The sequence below is a fragment of the Brienomyrus brachyistius genome, chromosome 2 (assembly GCF_023856365.1).
Source record: "Brienomyrus brachyistius isolate T26 chromosome 2, BBRACH_0.4, whole genome shotgun sequence".
Classification (NCBI taxonomy): Eukaryota; Metazoa; Chordata; class Actinopteri; order Osteoglossiformes; family Mormyridae; genus Brienomyrus; species Brienomyrus brachyistius.
The window spans coordinates 42,534,457-42,562,036 of NC_064534.1; the positions used below are offsets into that span (position 1 = coordinate 42,534,457).

General features: G+C 45.8%; 13 non-coding genes and 1 pseudogene across 13 annotated transcripts; all 14 read left to right on the plus strand.

Annotated features, from left to right (window-relative positions):
• The first annotated feature begins 812 nt into the window (after positions 1-812).
• On the plus strand, positions 813-931 carry LOC125732133 (5S ribosomal RNA; annotated as a pseudogene).
• A 1,079-nt stretch (positions 932-2,010) lies between these two features.
• LOC125733006 (5S ribosomal RNA) lies at positions 2,011-2,129 on the plus strand. The gene has a single exon (XR_007392365.1). It is a non-coding gene; the product is annotated as a 5S ribosomal RNA (ribosomal RNA).
• A 1,078-nt stretch (positions 2,130-3,207) lies between these two features.
• On the plus strand, positions 3,208-3,326 carry LOC125734333 (5S ribosomal RNA). Its single transcript, XR_007393649.1, has one exon. It is a non-coding gene; the product is annotated as a 5S ribosomal RNA (ribosomal RNA).
• A 1,077-nt stretch (positions 3,327-4,403) lies between these two features.
• On the plus strand, positions 4,404-4,522 carry LOC125733958 (5S ribosomal RNA). The gene has a single exon (XR_007393289.1). It is a non-coding gene; the product is annotated as a 5S ribosomal RNA (ribosomal RNA).
• A 1,078-nt stretch (positions 4,523-5,600) lies between these two features.
• Positions 5,601-5,719, plus strand: LOC125732528 (5S ribosomal RNA). The gene has a single exon (XR_007391905.1). It is a non-coding gene; the product is annotated as a 5S ribosomal RNA (ribosomal RNA).
• A 1,078-nt stretch (positions 5,720-6,797) lies between these two features.
• Positions 6,798-6,916, plus strand: LOC125734383 (5S ribosomal RNA). The gene has a single exon (XR_007393697.1). It is a non-coding gene; the product is annotated as a 5S ribosomal RNA (ribosomal RNA).
• A 1,078-nt stretch (positions 6,917-7,994) lies between these two features.
• LOC125732735 (5S ribosomal RNA) lies at positions 7,995-8,113 on the plus strand. The gene has a single exon (XR_007392105.1). It is a non-coding gene; the product is annotated as a 5S ribosomal RNA (ribosomal RNA).
• Positions 8,114-9,191: 1,078 nt separating this feature from the next.
• LOC125733432 (5S ribosomal RNA) lies at positions 9,192-9,310 on the plus strand. Its single transcript, XR_007392778.1, has one exon. It is a non-coding gene; the product is annotated as a 5S ribosomal RNA (ribosomal RNA).
• Positions 9,311-10,397: 1,087 nt separating this feature from the next.
• On the plus strand, positions 10,398-10,516 carry LOC125733046 (5S ribosomal RNA). Its single transcript, XR_007392404.1, has one exon. It is a non-coding gene; the product is annotated as a 5S ribosomal RNA (ribosomal RNA).
• Positions 10,517-13,887: 3,371 nt separating this feature from the next.
• On the plus strand, positions 13,888-14,006 carry LOC125734819 (5S ribosomal RNA). Its single transcript, XR_007394122.1, has one exon. It is a non-coding gene; the product is annotated as a 5S ribosomal RNA (ribosomal RNA).
• A 1,075-nt stretch (positions 14,007-15,081) lies between these two features.
• LOC125734562 (5S ribosomal RNA) lies at positions 15,082-15,200 on the plus strand. The gene has a single exon (XR_007393869.1). It is a non-coding gene; the product is annotated as a 5S ribosomal RNA (ribosomal RNA).
• A 1,079-nt stretch (positions 15,201-16,279) lies between these two features.
• Positions 16,280-16,398, plus strand: LOC125732430 (5S ribosomal RNA). Its single transcript, XR_007391810.1, has one exon. It is a non-coding gene; the product is annotated as a 5S ribosomal RNA (ribosomal RNA).
• A 9,585-nt stretch (positions 16,399-25,983) lies between these two features.
• LOC125735068 (5S ribosomal RNA) lies at positions 25,984-26,102 on the plus strand. Its single transcript, XR_007394367.1, has one exon. It is a non-coding gene; the product is annotated as a 5S ribosomal RNA (ribosomal RNA).
• Positions 26,103-27,182: 1,080 nt separating this feature from the next.
• Positions 27,183-27,301, plus strand: LOC125732530 (5S ribosomal RNA). The gene has a single exon (XR_007391907.1). It is a non-coding gene; the product is annotated as a 5S ribosomal RNA (ribosomal RNA).
• Positions 27,302-27,580: the final 279 nt, after the last annotated feature.

The following is a 27,580-nucleotide window of genomic DNA, read 5'->3' on the forward strand; positions in this document are numbered from 1 at the left end:
TAAAGAGACAGCTTTTTACACACAGTTTTAAACAAAGTACTGATATTATTCCTCTTCAACTGACCGCTTTGTTTTCTATGCAAAAACCACTTCGCCACAGAAGACTCGATATTATTGGCATAGCAAGTTCTGCTCTTCTCCTTTCAAAACTTGCTAAAAGCTGTATTTAAAAGAACAGATTGGCCGGGGTAATTCACACCCTTCAATGCCAGCTTAATGTTTAGGTTAGTGGGAATCACAGAGGAATTAGGGATGGAAACTTCGTTGCTGGTGGTAGAAGCGGTCTGGTGAATTTTTAGAGAGAAGAGGCCGTCGATGTTTGAATGTAGAAAATTGTTCTGGCTGCAGCCTGCAGTATGGACTTGTTGGTGTGTGTAGCTCCCAGTGTTCTGACAGCGCGACGTTTTGGGGAAGCATGTGATTCAGCAGCTACCAGTGGGCTTCGTGCGGCGGAGATTTTGTGGCTGTTAGCGGAGTTGATAACAGAGGGTCGTTAAGAGAAGCCTGCATGCAGTAGGCAAAGGAGTAATGTTTGCCGGCGGGGGACGTGCGGCGATTAACCTGTGCGGTAGTGAAAAGGAGTTAAAAAGAAGGAAGTGTGCGGATGCGGAAAGAATGGAATAATTGTGGTAGGCTGCTGGCTGAGTAGTTTGGTGAATGTTTGGTGTGGTTCCGGCACTTCCGATTGGATGGTGGGGCTGCAGTGTGAGTCAGATAAAAAAAAAAAAAAAAACAGGAGTAGGATCCAATGGGACTAACTGGCTTGTATAGAGGCGTGTAATGCAAAAGGGCTGTTTTTGGTAGTTTTTCGCGCTCACGGCCATACCACCCTGAACACGCCCGATCTCGTCCGATCTCAGAAGCCAAGCAGGATAGAGTCTGGTTAGTACTTGGATGGGAGACCTACTGGGATTACCCTGTGCTGTAAGCTTTTCTCACTTTTACTTTATACAGGGGGCGCTCCACTTCTCGATTAATTTAAATCTATCACTCCCCTTCCATTTTACTATTTTATATATATATTTTTATTTTCTCTCATTCATAAAGGCAGCTTTTACACACCGTTTTACTCTAAATACTTCCTGGTAATTCTAGGTGCTGTAAGCTGTTCGTGCCTTTATTCCACCAGGGCGCGATCTTCTCACAAACTTGAAGACTGTCACTCCCCATTCACGTTTTACAACTTATTGTTAATGATAAAGAGACAGCTTTTTACACACAGTTTTAAACAAAGTACTGATATTATTCCTCTTCAACTGACCGCTTTGTTTTCTATGCAAAAACCACTTCGCCACAGAAGACTCGATATTATTGGCATAGCAAGTTCTGCTCTTCTCCTTTCAAAACTTGCTAAAAGCTGTATTTAAAAGAACAGATTGGCCGGGGTAATTCACACCCTTCAATGCCAGCTTAATGTTTAGGTTAGTGGGAATCACAGAGGAATTAGGGATGGAAACTTCTTTGCTGGTGGTAGAAGCTCTCTGGTGAATTTTTAGAGAGAAGAGGCCGTCGATGTTTGAATGTAGAAAATTGTTCTGGCTGCAGCCTGCAGTATGGACTTGTTGGTGTGTGTAGCTCCCAGTGTTCTGACAGCGTGACGTTTTGGGGAAGCATGTGATTCAGCAGCTACCAGTGGGCTTCGTGCGGCGGAGATTTTGTGGCTGTTAGCGGAGTTGATAATAGAGGGTCGTTAAGAGAAGCCTGCATGCGGTAGGCAAAGGAGTAATGTTTGCTGGCGGGGGACGTGCGGCGATTAACCTGTGCGGTAGTGAAAAGGAGTTAAAGAGAAGGAAGTGTGCGGATGCGGAAAGAATGGAATAATTGTGGTAGGCTGCCGGCTGAGTAGTTTGGTGAATGTTTGGTGTGGTTCCGGCACTTCCGATTGGATGGTGGGGCTGCAGTGTGAGTCAGATAAAAAAAAAAAAAAAAACCAGGAGTAGGATCCAATGGGACCAACTGGCATGTATAGAGGCGTGTAATGTAAAAGGGCTGTTTTTGGTAGCATCTCTCGCTTACGGCCATACCACCCTGAACACGCCCGATCTCGTCTGATCTCGGAAGCCAAGCAGGGTAGGGTCTGGTTAGTACTTGGATGGGAGACCACCTGGGAATACCAGGTGCTGTAAGCTTTTCTCACTTTTACTTTATACAGGGGGCGCTCCACTTCACGATTAATTTAAATCTATCACTCCCCTTCCATTTTACTATTTTATTTATATATTTTTATTTTCTCTCTTTCATAAAGGCAGCTTTTACACACCGTTTTACTCTAAATACTGCCTGGTAATTCTAGGTGCTGTAAGCTCTTCGTGCCTTTATTCCACCAGGGCGCGATCTTCTCACAAACTTGAAGACTGTCACTCCCCATTCACGTTTTACAACTTATTGTTAATGATAAAGAGACAGCTTTTTACACACAGTTTTAAACAATGTACTGATATTATTCCTCTTCAACTGACCGCTTTGTTTTCTATGCAAAAACCACTTCGCCACTGAAGACTCGATATTATTGGCATAGCAAGTTCTGCTCTTCTCCTTTCAAAACTTGCTAAAAGCTGTATTTAAAAGAACAGATTGGCCGGGGTAATTCACACCCTTCAATGCCAGCTTAATGTTTAGGTTAGTGGGAATCACAGAGGAATTAGGGATGGAAACTTCTTTGCTGGTGGTAGAAGCGGTCTGGTGAATTTTTAGAGAGAAGAGGCCGTCGATGTTTGAATGTAGAAAATTGTTCTGGCTGCAGCCTGCAGTATGGACTTGTTGGTGTGTGTAGCTCCCAGTGTTCTGACAGCGTGACGTTTTGGGGAAGCATGTGATTCAGCAGCTACCAGTGGGCTTCGTGCGGTGGAGATTTTGTGGCTGTTAGCGGAGTTGATAATAGAGGGTCGTTAAGAGAAGCCTGCATGCGGTAGGCAAAGGAGTAATGTTTGCTGGCGGGGGACGTGCGGCGATTAACCTGTGCGGTAGTGAAAAGGAGTTAAAGAGAAGGAAGTGTGCGGATGCGGAAAGAATGGAATAATTGTGGTAGGCTGCCGGCTGAGTAGTTTGGTGAATGTTTGGTGTGGGTCCGGCGTTGCCGATTGGATGGTGGGGCTGCAGTGTGAGTCAGATAAAAAAAAAAAAAAAACCAGGAGTAGGATCCAATGGGACCAACTGGCATGTATAGAGGCGTGTAATGCAAAATGGCTGTTTTTGGTCGCGTCTCTCGCTTATGGCCATACCACCCTGAACACGCCCGATCTTGTCTGATCTCGGAAGCTAAGCAGGGTAGGGTCTGGTTAGTACTTGGATGGGAGACCACCTGGGAATACCAGGTGCTGTAAGCTTTTCTCACTTTTACTTTATACAGGGGGCGCTCCACTTCACGATTAATTTAAATCTATCACTCCCCTTCCATTTTACTATTTTATATATATATTTTTATTTTCTCTCTTTCATAAAGGCAGCTTTTACACACCGTTTTACTCTAAATACTGCCTGGTAATTCTAGGTGCTGTAAGCTCTTCGTGCCTTTATTCCACCAGGGCGCGATCTTCTCACAAACTTGAAGACTGTCACTCCCCATTCACGTTTTACAACTTATTTGTAATGATAAAGAGACAGCTTTTTACACACAGTTTTAAACAAAGTACTGATATTATTCCTCTTCAACTGACCGCTTTGTTTTCTATGCAAAAACCACCTCGCCACAGAAGACTCGATATTATTGGCATAGCAAGTTCTGCTCTTCTCCTTTCAAAACTTGCTAAAAGCTGTATTTAAAAGAACAGATTGGCCGGGGTAATTCACACCCTTCAATGCCAGCTTAATGTTTAGGTTAGTGGGAATCACAGAGGAATTAGGGATGGAAACTTCTTTGCTGGTGGTAGAAGCGGTCTGGTGAATTTTTAGAGAGAAGAGGCCGTCGATGTTTGAATGTAGAAAATTGTTCTGGCTGCAGCCTGCAGTATGGACTTGTTGGTGTGTGTAGCTCCCAGTGTTCTAACAGCGCGACGTTTTGGGGAAGCATGTGATTCAGCAGCTACCAGTGGGCTTCGTGCGGCGGAGATTTTGTGGCTGTTAGCGGAGTTGATAACAGAGGGTCGTTAAGAGAAGCCTGCATGCAGTAGGCAAAGGAGTAATGTTTGCCGGCGGGGGACGTGCGGCGATTAACCTGTGCGGTAGTGAAAAGGAGTTAAAAAGAAGGAAGTGTGCGGATGCGGAAAGAATGGAATAATTGTGGTAGGCTGCCGGCTGAGTAGTTTGGTGAATGTTTGGTGTGGGTCCGGCGCTGCCGATTGGATGGTGGGGCTGCAGTGTGAGTCAGAAAAAAAAAAAAAAAGAACATTAGTAGGATCCAATGGGACCAACTGTCATGTATAGAGGCGTGTAATGCAAAAGGGCTCTTTTTGGTAGCATTTCTCGCTTACGGCCATACCACCCTGAACACGCCTGATCTCGTCTGATCTCGGAAGCCAAGCAGGGTAGGGTCTGGTTAGTACTTGGATGGGAGACCTCCTGGGAATACCAGGTGCTGTAAGCTTTTCTCACTTTTACTTTATACAGGGGGCGCTCCACTTCACGATTAATTTAAATCTATCACTCCCCTTCCATTTTACTATTTTATATATATATTTTTATTTTCTCTCTTTCATAAAGGCAGCTTTTACACACCGTTTTACTCTAAATACTGCCTGGTAATTCTAGGTGCTGTAAGCTCTTCGTGCCTTTATTCCACCAGGGCGCGATCTTCTCACAAACTTGAAGACTGTCACTCCCCATTCACGTTTTACAACTTATTGTTAATGATAAAGAGACAGCTTTTTACACACAGTTTTAAACAAAGTACTGATATTATTCCTCTTCAACTGACCGCTTTGTTTTCTATGCAAAAACCACTTCGCCACAGAAGACTCGATATTATTGGCATAGCAAGTTCTGCTCTTCTCCTTTCAAAACTTGCTAAAAGCTGTATTTAAAAGAACAGATTGGCCGGGGTAATTCACACCCTTCAATGCCAGCTTAATGTTTAGGTTAGTGGGAATCACAGAGGAATTAGGGATGGAAACTTCGTTGCTGGTGGTAGAAGCGGTCTGGTGAATTTTTAGAGAGAAGAGGCCGTCGATGTTTGAATGTAGAAAATTGTTCTGGCTGCAGCCTGCAGTATGGACTTGTTGGTGTGTGTAGCTCCCAGTGTTCTGACAGCGCGACGTTTTGGGGAAGCATGTGATTCAGCAGCTACCAGTGGGCTTCGTGCGGCGGAGATTTTGTGGCTGTTAGCGGAGTTGATAACAGAGGGTCGTTAAGAGAAGCCTGCATGCAGTAGGCAAAGGAGTAATGTTTGCCGGCGGGGGACGTGCGGCGATTAACCTGTGCGGTAGTGAAGAGGAGTTAAAAAGAAGGAAGTGTGCAGATGCGGAAAGAATGGAATAATTGTGGTAGGCTGCCGGCTGAGTAGTTTGGTGAATGTTTGGTGTGGGTCCGGCGCTGCCGATTGGATGGTGGGGCTGCAGTGTGAGTCAGATAAAAAAAAAACAAAAAACAGGAGTAGGATCCAATGGGACCAACTGGCATGTATAGAGGCGTGTAATGCAAAAGGGCTGTTTTTGGTCGCGTCTCTCGCTTATGGCCATACCACCCTGAACACGCCCGATCTCGTCTGATCTCGGAAGCTAAGCAGGGTAGGGTCTGGTTAGTACTTGGATGGGAGACCACCTGGGAATACCAGGTGCTGTAAGCTTTTCTCACTTTTACTTTATACAGGGGGCGCTCCACTTCACGATTAATTTAAATCTATCACTCCTCTTCCATTTTACTATTTTATATATATATTTTTATTTTCTCTCTTTCATAAAGGCAGCTTTTACACACCGTTTTACTCTAAATACTGCCTGGTAATTCTAGGTGCTGTAAGCTGTCCGTGCCTTTATTCCACCAGGGCGCGATCTTCTCACAAACTTGAAGACTGTCACTCCCCATTCACGTTTTACAACTTATTGTTAATGATAAAGAGACAGCTTTTTACACACAGTTTTAAACAAAGTACTGATATTATTCCTCTTCAACTGACCGCTTTGTTTTCTATGCAAAAACCACTTCGCCACAGAAGACTCGATATTATTGGCATAGCAAGTTCTGCTCTTCTCCTTTCAAAACTTGCTAAAAGCTGTATTTAAAAGAACAGATTGGCCGGGGTAATTCACACCCTTCAATGCCAGCTTAATGTTTAGGTTAGTGGGAATCACAGAGGAATTAGGGATGGAAACTTCTTTGCTGGTGGTAGAAGCGGTCTGGTGAATTTTTAGAGAGAAGAGGCCGTCGATGTTTGAATGTAGAAAATTGTTCTGGCTGCAGCCTGCAGTATGGACTTGTTGGTGTGTGTAGCTCCCAGTGTTCTGACAGCGCGACGTTTTGGGGAAGCATGTGATTCGGCAGCTACCAGTGGGCTTCGTGCGGCGGAGATTTTGTGGCTGTTAGCGGAGTTGATAACAGAGGGTCGTTAAGAGAAGCCTGCATGCAGTAGGCAAAGGAGTAATGTTTGCCGGCGGGGGACGTGCGGCGATTAACCTGTGCGGTAGTGAAAAGGAGTTAAAAAGAAGGAAGTGTGCGGATGCGGAAAGAATGGAATAATTGTGGTAGGCTGCCGGCTGAGTAGTTTGGTGACTGTTTGGTGTGGGTCCGGCGCTGCCGATTGGATGGTGGTGCTGCAGTGTGAGTCAGATAAAAAAAAAAAAAAAACCAGGAGTATGATCCAATGGGACTAACTGGCATGTATAGACGCGTGTAATGCAAAAGGGCTGTTTTTGGTCATGTCTCTCGCTTATGGCCATACCACCCTGAACACGCCCGATCTCATCCGATCTCGGAAGCCAAGCAGGGTAGGGTCTGGTTAGTACTTGGATGGGAGACCTCCTGGGAATACCAGGTGCTCTAAGCTTTTCTCACTTTTACTTTATACAGGGGGCGCTCCACTTCACGATTAATTTAAATCTATCACTCCCCTTCCATTTTACTATTTTATATATGTATTTTTATTTTCTCTCTTTCATAAAGGCAGCTTTTACACACCGTTTTACTCTAAATACTGCCTGGTAATTCTAGGTGCTGTAAGCTCTTCGTGCCTTTATTCCACCAGGGCGCGATCTTCTCACAAACTTGAAGACTGTCACTCCCCATTCACGTTTTACAACTTATTGTTAATGATAAAGAGACAGCTTTTTACACACAGTTTTAAACAAAGTACTGATATTATTCCTCTTCAACTGACCGCTTTGTTTTCTATGCAAAAACCACTTCGCCACAGAAGACTCGATATTATTGGCATAGCAAGTTCTGCTCTTCTCCTTTCAAAACTTGCTAAAAGCTGTATTTAAAAGAACAGATTGGCCGGGGTAATTCACACCCTTCAATGCCAGCTTAATGTTTAGGTTAGTGGGAATCACAGAGGAATTAGGGATGGAAACTTCGTTGCTGGTGGTAGAAGCGGTCTGGTGAATTTTTAGAGAGAAGAGGCCGTCGATGTTTGAATGTAGAAAATTGTTCTGGCTGCAGCCTGCAGTATGGACTTGTTGGTGTGTGTAGCTCCCAGTGTTCTGACAGCGCGATGTTTTGGGGAAGCATCTGATTCAGCAGCTACCAGTGGGCTTCGTGCGGCGGAGATTTTGTGGCTGTTAGCGGAGTTGATAACAGAGGGTCGTTAAGAGAAGCCTGCATGCAGTAGGCAAAGGAGTAATGTTTGCCGGCGGGGGACGTGCGGCGATTAACCTGTGCGGTAGTGAAAAGGAGTTAAAAAGAAGGAAGTGTGCGGATGCGGAAAGAATGGAATAATTGTGGTAGGCTGCCGGCTGAGTAGTTTGGTGAATGTTTGGTGTGGGTCCGGCGCTGCCGATTGGATGGTGGGGCTGCAGTGTGAGTCAGATAAAAAAAATAAAATAACCAGGAGTAGGATCCAATGGGACTAACTGGCATGTATAGAGGCGTGTAATGCAAAAGGGCTGTTTTTGGTCGCGTCTTTCGCTTATGGCCATACCACCCTGAACACGCCCGATCTCATCCGATCTCGGAAGCCAAGCAGGGTAGGGTCTGGTTAGTACTTGGATGGGAGACCTCCTGGGAATACCAGGTGCTGTAAGCTTTTCTCACTTTTACTTTATACAGGGGGCGCTCCACTTCACGATTAATTTAAATCTATCACTCCCCTTCCATTTTACTATTTTATATATATATATATATTTTTCTCTCATTCATAAAGGCAGCTTTTACACACCGTTTTACTCTAAATACTTCCTGGTAATTCTAGGTGCTGTAAGCTGTTCGTGCCTTTATTCCACCAGGGCGCGATCTTCTCACAAACTTGAAGACTGTCACTCCCCATTCACGTTTTACAACTTATTGTTAATGATAAAGAGACAGCTTTTTACACACAGTTTTAAACAAAGTACTGATATTATTCCTCTTCAACTGACCGCTTTGTTTTCTATGCAAAAACCACTTCGCCACAGAAGACTCGATATTATTGGAATAGCAAGTTCTGCTCTTCTCCTTTCAAAACTTGCTAAAAGCTGTATTTAAAAGAACAGATTGGCCGGGGTAATTCACACCCTTCAATGCCAGCTTAATGTTTAGGTTAGTGGGAATCACAGAGGAATTAGGGATGGAAACTTCTTTGCTGGTGGTAGAAGCGGTCTGGTGAATTTTTAGAGAGAAGAGGCCGTCGATGTTTGAATGTAGAAAATTGTTCTGGCTGCAGCCTGCAGTATGGACTTGTTGGTGTGTGTAGCTCCCAGTGTTCTGACAGCGCAATGTTTTGGGGAAGCATGTGATTCAGCAGCTACCAGTGGGCTTCGTGCGGCGGAGATTTTGTGGCTGTTAGCGGAGTTGATAAAAGAGGGTCGTTAATAGAAGCCTGCATGCAGTAGGCAAAGGAGTAATGTTTGCCGGCGGGGGACGTGCGGCGATTAACCTGTGCGGTAGTGAAAAGGAGTTAAAAAGAAGGAAGTGTGCGGATGCGGAAAGAATGGAATAATTGTGGTAGGCTGCCGGCTGAGTAGTTTGGTGAATGTTTGGTGTGGGTCCGGCGCTGCCGATTGGATGGTGGGGCTGCAGTGTGAGTCAGATAAAAAAAAAAAAAGAACATTAGTAGTATCCAATGGGACCAACTGGCATGTATAGAGGCGTGTAATGCAAAAGGGCTGTTTTTGGTAGCTTCTCTCGCTTACGGCCATACCACCCTGAACACGCCCGATCTCGTCTGATCTTGGAAGCTAAGCAGGGTTGGGTCTGGTTAGTACTTGGATGGGAGACCACCTGGGAATACCAGGTGCTGTAAGCTTTTCTCACTTTTACTTTATACAGGGGGCGCTCCACTTCACGATTAATTTAAATCTATCACTCCCCTTCCATTTTACTATTTTATATATATATATATATATATATTTTTTTTTCTCTCATTCATAAAGGCAGCTTTTAGAAACCGTTTTACTCTAAATACTTCCTGGTAATTCTAGGTGCTGTAAGCTGTTCGTGCCTTTATTCCACCAGGGCGCGATCTTCTCACAAACTTGAAGACTGTCACTCCCCATTCACGTTTTACAACTTATTGTTAATGATAAAGAGACAGCTTTTTACAAACAGTTTTAAACAAAGTACTGATATTATTCCTCTTCAACTGACCGCTTTGTTTTCTATGCAAAAACCACTTCGCCACAGAAGACTCGATATTATTGGCATAGCAAGTTCTGCTCTTCTCCTTTCAAAACTTGCTAAAAGCTGTATTTAAAAGAACAGATTGGCCGGGGTAATTCACACACTTCAATGCCAGCTTAATGTTTAGGTTAATGGGAATCACAGAGGAATTAGGGATGGAAACTTCTTTGCTGGTGGTAGAAGCGGTCTGGTGAATTTTTAGAGAGAAGAGGCCGTCGATGTTTGAATGTAGAAAATTGTTCTGGCTGCAGCCTGCAGTATGGACTTGTTGGTGTGTGTAGCTCCCAGTGTTCTGACAGCGCGATGTTTTGGGGAAGCATCTGATTCAACAGCTACCAGTGGGCTTCGTGCGGCGGAGATTTTGTGGCTGTTAGCGGAGTTGATAACAGAGGGTCGTTAAGAGAAGCCTGCATGCAGTAGGCAAAGGAGTAATGTTTGCCGGCGGGGGACGTGCGGCGATTAACCTGTGCGGTAGTGAAAAGGAGTTAAAAAGAAGGAAGTGTGCGGATGCGGAAAGAATGGAATAATTGTGGTAGGCTGCCGGCTGAGTAGTTTGGTGAATGTTTGGTGTGGGTCCGGCGCTGCCGATTGGATGGTGGTGCTGCAGTGTGAGTCAGATAAAAAAAAAAAAAACCAGGAGTATGATCCAATGGGACTAACTGGCATGTATAGAGGCGTGTAATGCAAAAGGGCTGTTTTTGGTCACGTCTCTCGCTTATGGCCATACCACCCTGAACACGCCCGATCTCATCTGATCTCGGAAGCCAAGCAGGGTAGGGTCTGGTTAGTACTTGGATGGGAGACCTCCTGGGAATACCAGGTGCTGTAAGCTTTTCTCACTTTTACTTTATACAGGGGGCGCTCCACTTCACGATTAATTTAAATCTATCACTCCCCTTCCATTTTACTATTTTATATATATATATATTTTTCTCTCATTCATAAAGGCAGCTTTTACACACCATTTTACTTTAAATACTTCCTGGTAATTCTAGGTGCTGTAAGCTGTTCGTGCCTTTATTCCACCAGGGCGCGATCTTCTCACAAACTTGAAGACTGTCACTCCCCATTCACGTTTTACAACTTATTGTTAATGATAAAGAGACAGCTTTTTACACACAGTTTTAAACAAAGTACTGATATTATTCCTCTTCAACTGACCGCTTTGTTTTCTATGCAAAAACCACTTCGCCACAGAAGACTCGATATTATTGGCATAGCAAGTTCTGCTCTTCTCCTTTCAAAACTTGCTAAAAGCTGTATTTAAAAGAACAGATTGGCCGGGGTAATTCACACCCTTCAATGCCAGCTTAATGTTTAGGTTAGTGGGAATCACAGAGGAATTAGGGATGGAAACTTCTTTGCTGGTGGTAGAAGCGGTCTGGTGAATTTTTAGAGAGAAGAGGCCGTCGATGTTTGAATGTAGAAAATTGTTCTAGCTGCAGCCTGCAGTATGGACTTGTTGGTGTGTGTAGCTCCCAGTGTTCTGACAGCGCGACGTTTTGGGGAAGCATGTGATTCAGCAGCTACCAGTGGGCTTCGTGCGGCGGAGATTTTGTGGCTGTTAGCGGAGTTGATAACAGAGGGTCGTTAAGAGAAGCCTGCATGCAGTAGGCAAAGGAGTAATGTTTGCCGGCGGGGGACGTGCGGCGATTAACCTGTGCGGTAGTGAAAAGGAGTTAAAAAGAAGGAAGTGTGCGGATGCTGTCACGGGACGTGGTGCGTGAGCGCGGAGGAGAGCGGCGAAGGTGCGGAAGGAGGAAGCAGGCAGGCAGGATACGGGACGAACGGGGTTTAATTGGGAATACGAGGATCTCACGCACACAAACATCCATGAACATCAATGACAGACAAAGCAAACTGGGGAGACCAGGACTTAAATACACGGAACAAGGCAGCAGGAAACAAGACATGACTGGGCAGGATCAGGAAATCACACGTGGGTAATTAGGGGGCGTGGCACACACGAGGAGCGGACGAGCCGGCCATGACAGAACCCCCCCCCCAAAGGCGCGCTACACCGGGCGCGCCAAGGAAGGGGGCGACGGACGGGACGAGGCAGAACAGGACCTGGAAAACAAAAACAGAATTAACGCACGACGGGGAACAGGACCGAAGCACAAAACAAGGCAAGAGACAGAACATAGGACAGGAGCAGACAAAGGGCCGGGAAAGCGGAGAGACAGATCAGAAAGGGAGACACAGAGGGAACAGGCGGGACAAAAGGACCGGGAGTGAACGGAGGGAAGCCAGAGGGAGAAGGAGGAACACAAGGAGCGAAGGGACGAGGGACAAAGGCGGAAGGAGGAGAAAAGACAGGCGGGACAGAGACGGGAAAGAAGGGAGAGAAGGAGGGGGAAGGAAGGGGAGCCCGAGGGAGCCCCAGCGGGCGACGGGCGGCAGCCGGAGGGGCCGCAGGCGGCCGGGAGGCCGGAGCCGGAGGGGATCGAGAAGGGGCAGAGGAGACAGGGCGAGGGACCCGCGGAGGGGCCAGGGAGGGAGCAGGAGGGAGCACCAGGGAAGGGGACGAGGGAGCTGGAAGGGGCCAGGGCGATTGCACGGAGGAGGGGGGAGCCGCAGCAGGCGGCGATGTCCGGGGGAGGGCCGGAGGTAGGGGCCCCGCAGGCGACCGACCAGGACCCGGAGAGGGGAGCGAGGCAGGGCGACGAGGCACCGGAGAGGGACCCGCAGGCGACAGCCGACCCGGAGGGCCAGGACCCGCAGGCGCCAACCGAGCCCCAGCGCAGGCGAGGCAGGGCGAGCCAGGGGGCAGGGCGGGCGGGACCCCAGCCCTGCGTCTGTGTCCCCTCCCTTTACGGGACACAGACATGACCCCAGGTCGGGGTCGAGTTCGCCGGGGCGAGGGAGAAACTGTCACAGGGGGAGAAGGGACAGGAGCGCGGTCAGGAGCTGCAGATGGCTGCAGTGGGGGCGCCTGGACAGGAACAGGAGCGCGGTCCGGAACAGGAGCGCGGTCAGGAACAGGAGCTGGCTGCAGTGGGGGCGCCTGCCCGGGAGCTGCAGCAGGCGGCTGCAGAGGGGGCGCCTCTGCAGGAACTGGAGCGCGGTCAGGAACAGGAGGTGGCTGCAGTGGGGGCGCCGGCCCGGGAGCGGGGTCCGCCGGCAATGGCGGCTGCACGGGAGCGGGGTCCGCCGGCAATGGCGGCTGCACGGGAGCGGGGTCCGCCGGCAATGGCGGCTGCGCGGGAGCGCAAGCCGCAGGTGGAGGAAGCTGCGCAGATCTACCGGACAGCGGCGATGGCTGCTCCGGCTGCGCAGGTTGCAGAGGCTGGCGCTGCGCTGATAGCGCAGGCAGAACTGGCACGTCCTGGGAGGGGGAGACGGGCGCGGTCCTCTTCGGGACCCGGGGTATCGAGTCCCTTACGGCCCTAATACCTCCCCAATTAGCCAGGTATTCGGGCCGGTGATTATACCGGTACAGGGGCGGTAGTTCATCCGGAGCGAACGGCTCCAGCTCGGGATACGAGAAAGGAATGTCCTCCTCGTCGCTGCTGGAAGCCCCGACTCTCACCATGAAGTGGACTCCCCTATGGAACGGGTCAGGGACGGAGCCCTGGACGAGCCCCTCTCTCTCGTCCTCAGCGAAAGACCAGGAGTCGGCGAGGGAGCATGTGCCCAGTCGGATGGGCTCAGGCAGGGGCTTCCTTCTCCTCTGCTTCCTCCTTTTCTTCTGGTCCGTCATTCTGTCACGGGACGTGGTGCGCGAGCGCGGAGGAGAGCGGCGAAGGTGCGGAAGGAGGAAGCAGGCAGGCAGGATACAGGACGAACGGGGTTTAATTGGGAATACGAGGATCTCACGCACACAAACATCCATGAACATCAATGACAGACAAAGCAAACTGGGGAGACCAGGACTTAAATACACGGAACAAGGCAGCAGGAAACAAGACACGACTGGGCAGGATCAGGAAATCACACGTGGGTAATTAGGGGGCGTGGCACACACGAGGAGCGGACGAGCCGGGCATGACAGATGCGGAAAGAATGGAATAATTGTGGTAGGCTGCCGGCTGAGTAGTTTGGTAAATGTTTGGTGTGGGTCCGGCGCTGCCGATTGGATGGTGGGGCTGCAGTGTGAGTCAGATAAAAAAAAAAAAAAAAACCAGGAGTAGGATCCAATGGGACCAACTGGCATGTATAGAGGCGTGTAATGCAAAAGGGCTGTTTTTGGTAGCATCTCTCGCTTATGGCCATACCACCCTGAACACGCCCGATCTCGTCTGATCTCGGAAGCTAAGCAGGGTAGGGTGTGGTTAGTACTTGGATGGGAGACCTCCTGGGAATACCAGGTGCTGTAAGCTTTTCTCACTTTTACTTTATACAGGGGGCGCTCCACTTCACGATTAATTTAAATCTATCACTCCCCTTCCATTTTACTATTTTATATATATATATATATTTCTCTCATTCATAAAGGCAGCTTTTACACACCGTTTTACTATAAATACTTCCTGGTAATTCTAGGTGCTGTAAGCTGTTCGTGCCTTTATTCCACCAGGCCGCGATCTTCTCACAAACTTGAAGACTGTCACTCCCCATTCACGTTTTACAACTTATTGTTAATGATAAAGAGACAGCTTTTTACAGACAGTTTTAAACAAAGTACTGATATTATTCCTCTTCAACTGACCGCTTTGTTTTCTATGCAAAAACCACTTCGCCACAGAAGACTCGATATTATTGGCATAGCAAGTTCTGCTCTTCTCCTTTCAAAACTTGCTAAAAGCTGTATTTAAAAGAACAGATTGGCCGGGGTAATTCACACCCTTCAATGCCAGCTTAATGTTTAGGTTAGTGGGAATCACAGAGGAATTAGGGATGGAAACTTCTTTGCTGGTGGTAGAAGCGGTCTGGTGAATTTTTAGAGAGAAGAGGCCGTCGATGTTTGAATGTAGAAAATTGTTCTGGCTGCAGCCTGCAGTATGGACTTGTTGGTGTGTGTAGCTCCCAGTGTTCTGACAGCGCGACGTTTTGGGGAAGCATGTGATTCAGCAGCTACCAGTGGGCTTCGTGCGGCGGAGATTTTGTGGCTGTTAGCGGAGTTGATAACAGAGGGTCGTTAAGAGAAGCCTGCATGCAGTAGGCAAAGGAGTAATGTTTGCCGGCGGGGGACGTGCGGCGATTAACCTGTGCGGTAGTGAAAAGGAGTTAAAAAGAAGGAAGTGTGCGGATGCGGAAAGAATGGAATAATTGTGGTAGGCTGCCGGCTGAGTAGTTTGGTGAATGTTTGGTGTGGGTCCGGCGCTGCCGATTGGATGGTGGGGCTGCAGTGTGAGTCAGATAAAAAAAAAAAAGAACATTAGTAGTATCCAATGGGACCAACTGGCATGTATAGAGGCGTGTAATGCAAAAGGGCCGTTTTTGGTAGCATCTCTCGCTTACGGCCATACCACCCTGAACACGCCTGATCTCGTCTGATCTTGGAAGCTAAGCAGGGTAGGGTCTGGTTAGTACTTGGATGGGAGACCACCTGGGAATACCAGGTGCTGTAAGCTTTTCTCACTTTTACTTTATACAGGGGGCGCTCCACTTCACGATTAATTTAAATCTATCACTCCCCTTCCATTTTACTATTTTATATATATATATTTTTTTTTCTCTCATTCATAAAGGCAGCTTTTAGAAACCGTTTTACTCTAAATACTTCCTGGTAATTCTAGGTGCTGTAAGCTGTTCGTGCCTTGATTCCACCAGGGCGCGATCTTCTCACAAACTTGAAGACTGTCACTCCCCATTCACGTTTTACAACTTATTGTTAATGATAAAGAGACAGCTTTTTACACACAGTTTTAAACAAAGTACTAATATAATTCCTCTTCAACTCCCCGCTTTGTTTTCTATGCAAAAACCACTTCGCCACAGAAGACTCGATATTATTGGCATAGCAAGTTCTGCTCTTCTCCTTTCAAAACTTGCTAAAAGCTGTATTTAAAAGAACAGATTGGCCGGGGTAATTCACACCCTTCAATGCCAGCTTAATGTTTAGGTTAGTGGGAATCACAGAGGAATTAAGGATGGAAACTTCTTTGCTGGTGGTAGAAGCGGTCTGGTGAATTTTTAGAGAGAAGAGGCCGTCGATGTTTGAATGTAGAAAATTGTTCTGCTTGCAGCCTGCAGTATGGACTTGTTGGTGTGTGTAGCTCCCAGTGTTCTGACAGCGCGACGTTTTGGGGAAGCATGTGATTCAGCAGCTACCAGTGGGCTTCGTGCGGTGGAGATTTTGTGGCTGTTAGCGGAGTTGATAACAGAGGGTCGTTAAGAGAAGCCTGCATGCAGTAGGCAAAGGAGTAATGTTTGCCGGCGGGGGACGTGCGGCGATTAACCTGTGCGGTAGTGAAAAGGAGTTAAAAAGAAGGAAGTGTGCGGATGCGGAAAGAATGGAATAATTGTGGTAGGCTGCCGGCTGAGTAGTTTGGTGAATGTTTGGTGTGGGTCCGGCGCTGCCGATTGGATGGTGGGGCTGCAGTGTGAGTCAGATAAAAAAAAAAAAAAAACCAGGAGTAGGATCCAATGGGACTAACTGGCATGTATAGACGCGTGTAATGCAAAAGGGCTGTTTTTGGTAGCATCTCTCGCTTACGGCCATACCACCCTGAACACGCCCGATCTCGTCTGATCTCGGAAGCCAAGCAGGGTAGGGTCTGGTTAGTACTTGGATGGGAGACCTCCTGGGAATACCAGGTGCTGTAAGCCTTTCTCACTTTTACTTTATACAGGGGGCGCTCCACTTCACGATTAATTTAAATCTATCACTCCCCTTCCATTTTACTATTTTATATATATATATATTTTTTTTCTCTCATTCATAAAGGCAGCTTTTAGAAACCGTTTTACTCTAAATACTTCCTGGTAATTCTAGGTGCTGTAAGCTGTTCGTGCCTTTATTCCACCAGGGCGCGATCTTCTCACAAACTTGAAGACTGTCACTCCCCATTCACGTTTTACAACTTATTGTTAATGATAAAGAGACAGCTTTTTACACACAGTTTTAAACAAAGTACTGATATTATTCCTCTTCAACTGACCGCTTTGTTTTCTATGCAAAAACCACTTCGCCACAGAAGACTCGATATTATTGGTGTTAGCAGAAATACATGCTACAGCAGTTATGGCGTGTAAAATGCTATACTAAACCGAATGTATACATCTTTTATGGAGGACTGACACACACACGTTAAACTCCTGTCTCTTTACCGTCAAGAAGAAAAAACTTTATTAACACTTTTACAACATCGGCTTAGCTCACAGCTGCCACCCATCGGTCATCAATACAAACTCTTTCACATATATACACTTCACAATTTGAGAGCACATTATTCATTTCTGTCAACATCCCCACTTGCTCTCACATTATCACCTTCAAAGAAAAATACAGTAGGTTCTATTTTCTCTTTACATCATATACACTCTCTTGTGTACATCTACTCTCCAAACATAAACTTTGCAAACTTAATCAACTTAAATGTTGTTGCAGGCTTTGTCATCACATCTGCTATCATTTGTTCAGTAGGGCAATAGATCAAACGTATTTTTCCATCATTCAATGATGACCTAACAAAATGGTATTTTATATCTACATGTTTGCATCTTTGTCTGCTTACCGGATTTTTCGCCAATGCAATCGCACCCTGATTATCTTCATATATCACAGGTGGTGCGTACTGATATCCATCAATACCTTCTAACAGCTGAACTAGGTACATGCATTCTTGTGTAGTTGCAGCTAAAGCCATATATTCTGCCTCACACGTAGACAGTGCCACAGTTGGTTGCTTTTTGGTTTTCCATGAAACCAAAGGACCGTTCACATTTAGGCTCACACAAAAACCTGTTGTGCTGCGTCTATCGGCTACATCGGCCGCCCAGTCCGCATCACTGTAAGCATAAATTCCCAGTTTGTCACTGTCACTTCTTCTGTAACACAACTCTTTTTCAGATGTGCCTTTTAGATATCTCAGTGTGTGTTTAACACTAGATTTACCGAGTTTTTATTCTCTGCTGAGAGTCCCAAGGTGTTTGTCACCCCTGCTGTGATTTTCGCAGGTCTTCAGCCCCATCCTCCTCCTGCTTTTGTTGTGCAAACACACCCATTACCTGTGAGGCCTGGCGCATTTGCATTTTTTACTCAGAGTAGCTCAAATCCAAGGCAGGCTAAACCTCTGTGTGTGACATGGAAACCTTCACAAAAGTCTGCCATATCTATACCAAATATCCCACACGCTGACTGACCTGCAAATATGAAAGACGCACATTCACAAAATATATGGAAACACAAGTCTGTGTTATTTATAAAACAAATTGAGTGAAAATAGAATGAAAAGTTGCTAATAGAATGAAATGAATAAAATGAAAACATGCTAACACTTCAGTCTCCAATGCATGTTTGTATATAAATGTCATAAGCTGAGTGAAGTCATGGTCCATGGTTTTTGACATGCTCATACACATACAGAATAAAATGTCATTTCATTTTCATTGGCCATCACTGAATTATAACACCAAAAGTGAATTTTGTTTTTGTGTGATCTCTCCAGCTTTGCATGTTTGGCTGTTCATGTAAAAATTGATGTATCCGTGCCTCAGTTCCAGGTTCATCTCTTCGTCATCTTTCTGCCTTTTGTCTCAGTGGTTACTGTCCCACACAGTCTGTCTATCTTTCAAAGTCTGTGTTTGCAGCGTTTGAAAACCCAGTGACCATCATCCCTGTATTTGGCAATGGAGTTCCTTGGCTAGAAGAATCGGAAACAATCTTCTTTTTCCTTTCCACCCTGTAGATGCTTTGTACAGAACGTAGGCATTCACCGCCACCAAGTCCAGCATGTTGTAAAACACAGCTACTGGCCACTTGCTTGTTGCTGCTCGTACTGAATACATGCGCGCCATTCTAAACACTGACGTGGAGAATTCCTCTCCCTGTGCAGTGTCCTTTGCCAATGGAGGAAGTTCACGGCAAACGTTATTCACCATGCCCAGTAAAGTGAAGCAGTCTGTGTGACAGTGACAGTGAGGTGAAGAAATTGTCCATTGTGACATTTCTCCCGTCATCCAGAAATGACTCCATCAGACTCATGACCACGTTCTCTGCCAGCCTTCACCAAGAACTGTGCTGAAAGTTTCACTCCAGGAGAACACATGAACATAGATGTACAGCTGTTCTCGACCAAGGTTCATTGTCCATGCAGTATATTTACATTTACATTTACAGGATTTGGCAGACGCCCTTAGCCAGAGCGACTTACATAAGTGCTTTGAGACTCTGCAATGAATTTCCGATGCTAGCTCAATAAGGACCCCAGCTACGAATACTATCTCTGAGAACGCCATTGAGTAGTGCAGAATTTTTATTTTATTTAATTTTTTTAAAACACACACCAGAAAAAGAGTCGAGTAAGAATATAGAAGTTCTACGTCAGGTATTTCTGAAAAAGAAAAGTTTTGAGTCGTCGCTTGAAGACACTCAAGGATTCAGCTGTTCGGACATCTAGGGGGAGTTCATTCCATCAATTAGGTGCCAGGACAGAGAAGAGCCGAGATGCGTGTCTTCCTTGTGCCTTGAGGGGAGGTGGGACCAGTCGAGCAGTGCTGGAGGATCGGAGAGATCATGGTGCAGAGCGGGGTGTGATGAGGTCCTTTAGGTAGGATGGTGCCAGAGAATTTTTGGCTTTGTATGCGAGCATCAGTGTTTTGAATCTGATGCGTGCAGCTACAGGAAGCCAGTGGAGGGAGCGCAGCAAAGGAGTGGTGTGGGAGAACTTGGGAAGGATGAAAACAAGACGAGCAGCTGCATTCTGAATCAGTTGGAGGGGACGGATGGCGCTCAGTGGTAAACCCGCTAGAAGCGAGTTGCAGTAGTCAAGGCGTGAGATGACGAGGGACTGGACGAGTATCTGGGTAGCCTGGGTGGAAAGAAATGGACGTATCCTCCTGATGTTAAAGAGGAGAAACCGACAAGAGCGAGAAAGACTGGCGATATGTGAGGAAAATGACAACCGATCATCTATGGTAACTCCAAGGTTTCTAGCAGAAACCGAAGGACGGATCAGGGAGTTGTCAAAGGAGATCGCAAGGTCCTGGAGGGGGGATGAGTCAGCCGGGATGTAAAGCAACTCAGTTTTACTAGTTTTGAGTTTTAGCTGGTGAGTGGTCATCCAAGATGAGATGTCTGCCAAGCATGTAGAGATCTTAGTGGAGACATGAGTGTCTGAGGGAGGGAAGGAGAGGATGAGTTGAGTGTCATCGGCATAGCAGTGGTAGGAGAAGCCATGTGAGGATATAACTTCGCCAAGAGATTTAGTGTAGAGGGAGAATAGGAGAGGGCCAAGAACCGAGCCCTGAGGGACACCGGTGGAAAGACAACGTGGAGTAGATGTGGATCCATTCCATGTCACTTGGTATATCGCATCCAAGCCGGACAAATTTGGGATCAAGTTCTGGATGGCCACGGATTTGGAGACCAAATACGTCTGCAACGTGTCCCCTAACTTGGGAAAGGACCCCAGTCACCAGAAAAGGGAGAGGCTGGCAGAGAACATGGTCATGAGTCTGATGGAGCCATTTCTGGATGACGGGAGAAATGTCACAACGGACAATTTCTTCACCTCACTGGCACTGTCACACAGACTGCTTCAGCGCAAAACAACACTACTGAGCACAGGGAATAAAGTTTGGTATGAACTTCCTCCAATTTCAAAGGACACTGCACAGCAAGAGGAATTCTCCGCGTCAGTGCTTAGAAGTGGCAGTGTCTCCTTGACAATTTATGCACCTAAAAAAACAAGATTGTGTGTGTTCTGAGTTCCTTGGACCAAGATGTGGCGATCTGTGAAGGCAGAAAGAGGAAACCCAACACGATAACAGACTATAACCACATGAAGGTATGTGAATGTGTGTATAATTTTACATCAGTGCTACAATGTTTTCTGATATGTACTATACAGGCCTATATAGAAAGAAGGTAGAAAAAAAGCAAATACACTCATGACTCTCTCTCTCTCTGCTGTTATAGTGTGGTGTAAATGTGTTGGACCAAATGGCGCGCATGTATTCCGTAAGAGCAGCAACATGCAGGTGGCCAGTAGCTGTATTTTACAACATGCTGGACCTGGTGGTGGCAAATTCCTACGTTCTGTACAAGGCATGTACAGGGTGGGAAGGCAAAAGAAGATTATTTTTGAGTCATCTAGCCAAGGAACTCCATTGCCAATTTATGCCACAAAAGGCTATGGGGACAGAGGAAGGCTGCTGCTGTGCCAGGACTTGTATGGACAACTCAGTGTCAGGTACAGGAGAACTGCAACAGAAACCGCAGCAGGTTTACCAGTGCAAAGTGTTACAAATTCACTTGCGCCAAATGCAGGGATGATGGTCACTGGGTCTGCAAACACTGCAAAGTTTGAAACACTAAATTTTTTTTATAAATAAAACAGACTTGTGCTTCCATATATTTTGTGAATGTGTGTCTTTCATATTTGCAGGTCAGTCAGCATGTGGGATATTTGGTATAGATATGGCAGACTTTTGTGAAGGTTTCCATGTCACACACAGAGGTTTAGCCTGCCTTGGATTTTAGCTGCTCTGAGTAAAAAAATGCAAATGTGCCAGGCCTCACAGGTAATGGGTGTGTTTGCACAACAAAAGCAGGAGGACAATGGCCCAAGAAACTCTCAGCAGGGATGCTAGTAGGTGTTAGGCCCAGGGAATTTACGCAAATTTGCGTAGATTTGGCAGTTCTAGTGTTAACTGTACACCATTGCTCTTCTGTCGGTTCTGTAAAGTACTGAGACAGTTTACTAACAATAAAACTTAGATCTGGTCTTGTACATGTAGCTAGATAGATAAGGCTACCTACAACCTCTCTGTATTTCTTGACATGTTGCATCACTTCCGTATCACAATGGTAGCTCAAATTCTGTTCACAAGGAGTCATTCTTGGTTTACAATGTTGCATATCAAATCTTTCTAGAATTTTCTCCACATATCTCTTCTGCGACATTTTTACACATTCATGGTCTTGCTCAAAATCAATACCAAGAAAATGTTTCAGTCTGCCCATGTCTTTCATTTTAAATTTTCCAGTGAGCATTTCCTTCACAATCTTTAGTGCATTTTCGTCACTGGCAGCAATGATCAAGTCATCTACCCACACAACCATAATCACTTTCTCAGTTGTTGTTTCTTTAGTGTAAACACAATGATCCACCTGATTTTTTACAAATCCATTATCAATCAGAAATTCGTTTAACATTGTATTCCAGTTTCTTCCTGATTGTTTTAGACCATATAGTGATTTTTTCAGTTTACACACTAATTTCTTATTAGTTTTGCATTTGATCTCATAACCTTCTGGCTGTTCAATGTAGATCTCACAATCTATGGGTGCATGCAAGTAAGCAGTTTTCACATCCATCTGATGTAAGATCAGGTTATCCTGTACTGCTTTCTGCATTATTACCCTGATGCTAGTCATATTGGCAGTAGGAGAAAATGTTTCCTCATAGTCAATTCCCATTTTCTGATTGTATCCTTTGGCTACAAATCGTGCTTTGAATTTATCAGACCCATCAACATCTTTCTTAACTGCATATACCCATCTACCCCCCACTGCTTTCTTACCCTCAGGTAAGCTGGTTAAGGTAAATGTGTCATTATCTTTCAATGACTGCATTTCTTCATCCATTGCTTTACACCACTCTTTTGAGTTTGGTGAATTAACAGCTTCCCTAAATGAGAGGGGTACATTACATATAACTTTGTAACAGAAATCTATGTTAGTCAGAATTTGGTCATCATTCTCTTTTCCCAATACATAATCACTTAAATAAGCAGGTTTCTGTCTCACTCGAGAGGGGTATCGCCTGGGATTGTTATCGGTCTCATCTACCTGTGGTTGAGCCGCCTGTGGCTGTGTTTTCTCAGGAGCATTTACTGGAACCTGGTCTTGTGTATGCCCTGAACTCACACTGGTATTTTGTTTAGTCTTACTAACGCCGTTCAACATTTCCAAATCGTCATCAATGTCCGTCTGTGTTTCCCGCTCTACTTTAGTCTTGGTCATGAATTTCACCAATCTGTGTTTCTGTACCTTCCCATTTTGAGGATAGTAAACCATATAAGCTGGGCTATTTTTGTCATACCCAACAAAGATTCCTTTCTCACATTTTGGATCAAGCTTTCTTTTGTCCTGTTTATAGGCATAACACACTGACCCAAACTTCTGCATCCTAGAGAGATCAGGTCGCCTCCCTGTTAGTATTAAGTAAGGTGTCTGTCCTGTGCGTCTGTTATAGCATCTGTTTCTTATTACAGCTGCCGTCTGTACTGCATAGGTCCACAAATCTTTTGGCAATTCACTCTCTATCAACATGCACCGTGCCATATCAAACAATGTCCGCCAATTTCTCTCAGCAGTTCCATTCTGATGAGGCGAGTATGGAGCTGAGGTCTCATGTCTAATCCTATTTTTGCTGAGTAGAGTTTGGTAATTCCTTCCTGTGAACTCTGTACCGTTATCTGACCTAATGCGTTTAATTGTCCCATATGGGGCAGTATCTGCAAGAAATTTTTCTGTTGCAGACGTTGTGTCACTCTTATTTTTCAAAAAGTATACAAAAATCGTACTGGAGTAATCATCAGTGAATGACAATGCAAATCTGTACCCATCTCTAGACTCCGGCTCTATTGGACCAGCCAAATCGGTGTGCACTAACTCAAGAGCTGTTTTGGCCCTTACATCTGGCTCCCTGTTACGCGTCTGAGCAAATTTTCCCTGGATACACACCTCACAGGGTAGTACTGGTTTGTCTGGTGTACCTTTGATTGTCATACCATCAACAACTCCCTGTAATTTCTGAATGTCATCATAATTACAGTGCCCCAAAATCTCATGCCATGTCTGCAGGTCATGACAACTCTTACAATGATCAACACACTCATCATTCAGTGTTTGTAAATAGTACAGTCTGTTCTGTTCATTAATTAGGAATGTTGTACCATCTCTATGTTGAAGGATGTCTTTCCCTTGTTTGAAGATAATAGTTGCTCCATTGGCTGTGGCTGCTTTTACAGAAAAGATGTCCTGTGGGTATGTGGGGATGTACAACGCCTGTCTCAACGTCGTGGTCTGGCGTTGTCCTTTGCTGTCAATCAAGCTGAGCTCTGCATCACCCCTGCGCTCTGCCACCCCATTGCATCTTGTGCCATCGGCCAGCTCTATACAGTGTGTCTCAGCGTGGAAGCTATCGTCAAACTTCTTGAACTTCGTTATATCCGTGATGATATGTGAGGTTGCCCCCGTATCTACCATCAGACCAGTCAGCTTTATGTCGCGCCTTGGTTGGACCTCTGCGTTTCCCTCGCTCATACGGAATGCGTATTCCTTGCTACTCATCTCCTCTGAGACTTGTCTTGCATTGTCGCTTCGCTGTTTCCGTCTGCAGTTCGCGTCGCGGTGCGTGGAGTTTTTACACCGGCTGCACCACTGTTTGCGTCGACATGCTTTTGCCATGTGTCCTTTTATACCGCATCTGAAGCACACTATATCGGTACTCTCGGTTCCCCGATCACTCGTACTCACCGAAGCAGGTTTTGCACTCGGCTGTATCCGCGCTTTCATCACGTTGTCGTCAGACGTTGCAACGCGCATTTTCTCTGTGTCTTCATAACTCCGTAATCTGGTTTTAAATTCAGCAAAAGGAATCGGTACTTCGCTTTGCGTGATATGGATCGCGAATGGTTTAAATGATTCAGGCAGTCCCTTTAGAATCATTGCTACTAATAGTCCATCACTCAGTGTTTCACCAGCGTTTCTCAGTGCCGTGATGGCCGACTCTGCCCGTATGATGTAGTCGATCACACTTTCGCTGCTTAACTTTCGGAGTGAAGTTAGTTCAGTATACAGACTAATTACACGCGGCTTCCCTTTGCCTGCATAGTAGTCCCGCAGTATTTGTAACGCTTTTCGTCCATCGTCTGTTGCTTCTCGCATCACCAACGATAAACTCTTATCATCCAGGAATTGGATTAATTCAGCATATGCCTCCGCATTTTTCTGATCGTCCTCTTCCTCATCCTCGTCGTGGATGGGCCCTCTTAAAATGGTATCCTTCAGTCCTTGCAGCCGAAGATGGCCCAAAAATTTTGTCTCCCACAGTTCATAATTACGCTCATCTCCATTAAAGATTAGTCGGGACCAGCGACTACTTGACTCGGTTACCCGTCCGCTCATGGTTCTAGTATATCACGTAACGAAAACGCACTCGGTATGTTGCCACGGTTTTCTTAGCGAGAAAAATAATCGTTGAAAACCTTTTCATTTGCTCTGGGCCCATAACCTGTTAGCAGAAATACATGCTACAGCAGTTATGGCGTGTAAAATGCTATAGTAAACCGAATGTATACATCTTTTATGGAGGACTGACACACACACGTTAAACTCCTGTCTCTTTACCGTCAAGAAGAAAAAACTTTATTAACACTTTTACAACATCGGCTTAGCTCACAGCTGCCACCCATCGGTCATCAATACAAACTCTTTCACATATATACACTTCACAATTTGAGAGCACATTATTCATTTCTGTCAACAATTGGCATAGCAAGTTCTGCTCTTCTCCTTTCAAAACTTGCTAAAAGCTGTATTTAAAAGAACAGATTGGCCGGGGTAATTCACACCCTTCAATGCCAGCTTAATGTTTAGGTTAGTGGGAATCACAGAGGAATTAGGGATGGAAACTTCTTTGCTGGTGGTAGAAGCGGTCTGGTGAATTTTTAGAGAGAAGAGGCCGTCGATGTTTGAATGTAGAAAATTGTTCTGGCTGCAGCCTGCAGTATGGACTTGTTGGTGTGTGTAGCTCCCAGTGTTCTGACAGCGCGACGTTTTGGGGAAGCATGTGATTCAGCAGCTACCAGTGGGCTTCGTGCGGCGGAGATTTTGTGGCTGTTAGCGGAGTTGATAACAGAGGGTCGTTAAGAGAAGCCTGCATGCAGTAGGCAAAGGAGTAATGTTTGCCGGCGGGGGACGTGCGGCGATTAACCTGTGCGGTAGTGAAAAGGAGTTAAAAAGAAGGAAGTGTGCGGATGCGGAAAGAATGGAATAATTGTGGTAGGCTGCTGGCTGAGTAGTTTGGTGAATGTTTGGTGTGGGTCCGGCGCTGCCGATTGGATGGTGGGGCTGCAGTGTGAGTCAGATAAAAAAAAAAAACCAGGAGTAGGATCCAATGGGACTATCTGGCATGTATAGACGCGTGTAATGCAAAAGGGCTGTTTTTGGTAGCATCTCTCGCTTACGGCCATACCACCCTGAACACGCCCGATCTCGTCTGATTTTGGAAGCTAAGCAGGGTAGGGTCTGGTTAGTACTTGGATGGGAGACCACCTGGGAATACCAGGTGCTGTAAGCTTTTCTCACTTTTACTTTATACAGGGGGCGCTCCACTTCACGATTAATTTAAATCTATCACTCCCATTCCATTTTACTATTTTATATATATATATATTTTTTTCTCTCATTCATAAAGGCAGCTTTTAGAAACCGTTTTACTCTAAATACTTCCTGGTAATTCTAGGTGCTGTAAGCTGTTCGTGCCTTTATTCCACCAGGGCGCGATCTTCGCACAAACTTGAAGACTGTCACTCCCCATTCACGTTTTACAACTTATTGTTAATGATAAAGAGACAGCTTTTTACACACAGTTTTAAACAAAGTACTGATATTATTCCTCTTCAACTGACCGCTTTGTTTTCTATGCAAAAACCACTTCGCCACAGAAGACTCGATATTATTGGCATAGCAAGTTCTGCTCTTCTCCTTTCAAAACTTGCTAAAAGCTGAATTTAAAAGAACAGATTGGCCGGGGTAATTCACACCCTTCAATGCCAGCTTAATGTTTAGGTTAGTGGGAATCACAGAGGAATTAGGGATGGAAACTTCTTTGCTGGTGGTAGAAGCGGTCTGGTGAATTTTTAGAGAGAAGAGGCCGTCGATGTTTGAATGTAGAAAATTGTTCTGGCTGCAGCCTGCAGTATGGACTTGTTGGTGTGTGTAGCTCCCAGTGTTCTGACAGCGCGACGTTTTGGGGAAGCATGTGATTCAGCAGCTACCAGTGGGCTTCGTGCGGCGGAGATTTTGTGGCTGTTAGCGGAGTTGATAACAGATGGTCGTTAAGAGAAGCCTGCATACAGTAGGCAAAGGAGTAATGTTTGCCGGCGGGAGACGTGCGGCGATTAACCTGTGCGGTAGTGAAAAGGAGTTAAAAAGAAGGAAGTGTGCGGATGCGGAAAGAATGGAATAATTGTGGTAGGCTGCCGGCTGAGTAGTTTGGTGAATGTTTGGTGTGGGTCCGGCGCTGCCGATTGGATGGTGGTGCTGCAGTGTGAGTCAGATAAAAAAAAAAAAAAAAACCAGGAGTAGGATCCAATGGGACTAACTGGCATGTATAGACGCGTGTAATGCAAAAGGGCTGTTTTTGGTCGCGTCTTTCGCTTATGGCCATACCACCCTGAACACGCCCGATCTCGTCTGATCTCGGAAGCTAAGCAGGGTAGGGTCTGGTTAGTACTTGGATGGGAGACCACCTGGGAATACCAGGTGCTGTAAGCTTTTCTCACTTTTACTTTATACAGGGGGCACTCCACTTCACGATTAATTTAAATCTATCACTCCCCTTCCGTTTTACTATTTTATATATATATAACTATATATTTTTTCTCTCATTCATAAAGGCAGCTTTTACACACCGTTTTACTCTAAATACTGCCTGGTAATTCTAGCTGCTGTAAGCTGTTCGTGCCTTTATTCCACCAGGGCGCGATCTTCTCACAAACTTGAAGACTGTCACTCCCCATTCACATTTTACAACTTATTGTTAATGATAAAGAG